At 47.3% G+C, this 3,911-nt stretch overlaps 1 pseudogene; it reads left to right on the forward strand.

Annotated features, from left to right (window-relative positions):
* Positions 1 to 495: 495 nt before the first annotated feature.
* Positions 496 to 1,076, forward strand: LOC116886615 (annotated as a pseudogene).
* The last annotated feature ends 2,835 nt before the right edge of the window (positions 1,077 to 3,911 follow it).

Genomic DNA, 3,911 nt, shown 5'->3' on the forward strand with positions numbered 1-3,911 from the left:
TGACTTACAGCACAGAGGGAGGCTGTGATCCGATTAAGCTTTGGACCCACTTAAGTAAAGCAGCCAGAGCTCAGAAAGCAGTGCCTGCATTTGAGCCCACACAGAAGGATTCAAAGTTGCCACATACTTTACTGTGAGATCCATGGAGATACAAGATAATGATATGGGCTTCTCCTCCTAATAATGCCAGATCTAGAAGAAGCATGAACCATTTTAAGCATCTAGGAGGGCTCTTGGGGCACAGGAGTTGGTGGCAAACCCTCCCAGTGCAGGTAAGAACCTTTGCAGCATCCAGCTGAGCAGGGTCGGTGAGCAAGGACTTGCAGCCCTTCCTATCCTTGAGAGCTGACAGCAGTGACCTCACCAGGAGCCAAAGCATCCCTCAGTTGTGAGATCTGACAGAATGAGGTGTGCTGGGGGAAGCCACTAGCTGGAACTTGGCCTTTCCCGACTGCCCCTGCATTTTATAGCCAGCCCCAGACCACTGAGGCAGCAATGCCTGAGAAAGGTGACTGCATCGCCAGTGTCTATGGGTACGACCCTATGGGTGGGCGCTTCACTGACTTCCAACCCCTTGGCTTCGGGGTCAACGGGCTGGTGCTGTCGGCTACGCATAGCAGGGCTTGCCGGAAGATAACCATGATGAAGATCGTGCTGAGCGATGCCCGAAGCATGAAGCATGTGCTCCGAGAGATCAAAATCATCCGGCGCCTGGACCACGACAACATTGTCAAAGTGTATGAGGTACTAGGACCCAAGGGTGGCGATCCGTAGCGCAAGCTCTTCAAGTTAAGCGTGGCTTATATTGTCCAAGAGTACATGGAAACTGACCTGGTATGCCTGGTCACACTGACCGAGGAGCACGCTAAGCTGTTCATGTACCAGCTGCTACGTGGGCTCAAGTACATCCACTTTCCAATGTGTTGCACAGGGACCTGAAGCCCGCCAACATTTTCATCAGCACGGAGGACCTCGTGCTGAAGATCGGGGATTTGGGGCTGGCAAGAATTGCAGATCAGCATTACTCACACAAGGGAGTTGAGGAAATGGTTTCGTTAATGAAGTGCCTGACGTGACCCACAAGCATGAAGTCCCAAGTTCGGATGTCTGGGCTCCCATGCAAAAAGGCAAGCATGTTGGCTCACTGTAGGATCTTAGCACTGAAGAGCCAGAGACAAAATTGCTGGGGCGTGCTGACCAGACAGCCTGGCTGAATCCGTTCAGTGACGGACCTTGTTTTTAAAAAAGATGTGGAGAATAGTCTTTCATGTGCTTATTTTATAGTTTGGGATGCATTTACTCGAACTACACCTGATCAAGTTGCCCTCCCAGCCTCAACCCTAAGGACTTCTAGAGGCCTTCATCTGCCCCATGAGCCGAGGGCTGAGAACAGCAGGCCACCATCCCGCCCTGACTTTGAACTTCAGTTCAGGTCTCAGGGCTTGCTTGGAAAGATGGAAGAGGACGCTAAAGCAGGCTCTGCAGCTTTGCAAGGACAACTCAGGGTAGCCCTGACCCGGAACAGAGCCCAGAGAACCTTCCAACAAAGACTCAGCTGGAGCGCCATCTTGGCACTGCCTGGGCATCAGGTGCAGACACAGCCCTTGCTCAGCAGAGCTTGTCTACATGGATGGTAAATAGAACGTGTTTAATGAGGGTAGTTACACTCAGGGACAGGAGGTGACCGCAGCGGCCACTCATGAGGGCTACACGCTTAAGGGCCCAGAAACATGCTGACTCAATAGAACTCTTGGAGGTGCAGGGAGGAGAGACGTGGCTCCCGAGCTGCTGAACAGAAAATGAAGTGGGGCTTGGACAAAGCAGGACAGCAGGGATGGCTCAGAAGCTTGGTTCCGTAGTGCAGCTTCCGGCTCTGGGGGAAGCTGTTGGGTATGCAAATCTTCTCACGTCATCCAATGGATCCAGAGCTTTGGACTGGGTCCAGCTTCTGAGTTTCGGATGACTGAAGGACTGAAGCTTGAGAATCGCTGGCTCGAGCATAACTGTTCAGAACAGGGCCCGGACTTACTCCTCGACGCCACTTTCCAGTTGACAAAGCTTCATTTTGTCCATCTGTAAAGCAGCAATGCTGATGCTTGCCCTGCCACGGTAGCGGGCGAATGATTAGGCTGGGAATGCTTCTGCCTAGAGTCCGTATCCAGCACTGCACCAGTGCTCCTAGCAAGCCCAGGAATCTGAGCTCCTCCACAGATGGTCTCATTGCCTCAATAAAACTTCATTCTACAGGCATAATAATGGCTGGAAAATTAAAGACTTTGTGGGTTTCAAAAAGTGTCTCAGAATTATTATCTTCCCAGGGAGTGTTCAATGACTCGAGTGTTCAGAAGCGGGATTCACACATTCATTTGCACAGAAGTTAACCAAGCTGAACAGTGAATTCAGACACTTGGTCAGATCCCCTTGTTTGTACAAGTCAATACCATTATCAGTGACTTTTTTCTTTCTTATTATATTTTTTATTATCGAAAACAATTTTCAAATTTAAGTTGAAATGAGGGTAGTTACATGCAGGGACATATTCTTTCCCTCCCCCAAGTCCTTCCAGATCCTCTCCCTACCCACCCATCTTTAAAGTTCTTTCTCAAAAAACAACAGCCCAGTACAACGACAAATCCCCATCCTAAACCAAGAAAACAAAATAAAACCACACACAAAAGGGAAATACAACAACAACAAAAACCCAACAAATTGTAACCAAATAAAAGCACGCGCACCCACCCACACACACACACGCATACACACACACATACACACACATGCGCGCACACACACGTACACACATGCATACGCGCACATACACACACACACTGTGAGGTCTATTGGATATTGTTCAACTACTCCTGAACACAAGGCCTGACCTGGAGTGGTTGATATACCCGGTCACTCTATTGGAGAAAACTGATTTCCAGTGTCCTAGCAGCTATCAGTGACAGTTCAGTAAAAATAAATAAATACATGAATCAATCAATAAATAAAAAAGGAGGTAGAGATATAAGAACCCAATAACATAGTAAAAAGAAACATGCCAACACTGACTGGTTGAGGGTCTCTCTGTTAATTGTCATATACTACCAAGAGAAGCTTCTCTGATGAGGGTTGAAAAATACTGAAGGGGTATAGCAATATGTCACTGGGAGTCATTTTAATTATATGCCCATTTAGCAGAAAATAGTGTTGTTTTCTCCCTTTGGGCCCATGATTTATCTAGCCGCAGACAGGTTCTTGGCACCTATACCAGTGCAAGGCATGGGTTCCATCTTGTGGAACAGGCCTTAGATCAAAGCAGAAATTGATTGGTTACTCCCATAACATTTATACCACCATCACCCTAGTGGGCATGGCTTGTCAGGCCAGTCATTGTTGTAGCAGAATTCATAGCCGAGGAAAACTGATACTTTTCTTCTCTGACAGCATATCTAGCACATTTCAGCACCATATAAGCTAGCCAGTAGGAATGAAGCTTGATGCTTTTCTTTTACCATCTTCTGTGACTCAGCTATTTGGTGTCTTCAGGAATAGGATCGTACTGCCGAATTCTGGAGGGGAGACAGAGCCTGCAATGCTTGAGGGGGAGGGGGTCTGTGGGATCCCATTACTAACAATGTAAAAAGTAACCCATTCTAGATACTAGGGTTTTTGTTTCATAGCATGAGATGCCTAGTTGGGGTATTGTCCCCCATTGTAGGGTAGCTCTATTAAAATTCTTTTTACACTGCAAAGCTTCTGTAAGGCAAAAGGACACTGTGGTTTAGGACAAAGCGGCAACCAACAGATTGGAAAAAGAATCTTTACCAATCCCACAACAATAAATGGCCTTATATCCAAAATATACAAAAGACTCAAAGGATTAGCCTTGGGGACAAATAACCTGTTAAAATGGGGTTCAAAAA

This window comes from Rattus rattus, chromosome 17, assembly GCF_011064425.1.
Source record: "Rattus rattus isolate New Zealand chromosome 17, Rrattus_CSIRO_v1, whole genome shotgun sequence".
Taxonomy (NCBI): Eukaryota; Metazoa; Chordata; class Mammalia; order Rodentia; family Muridae; genus Rattus; species Rattus rattus.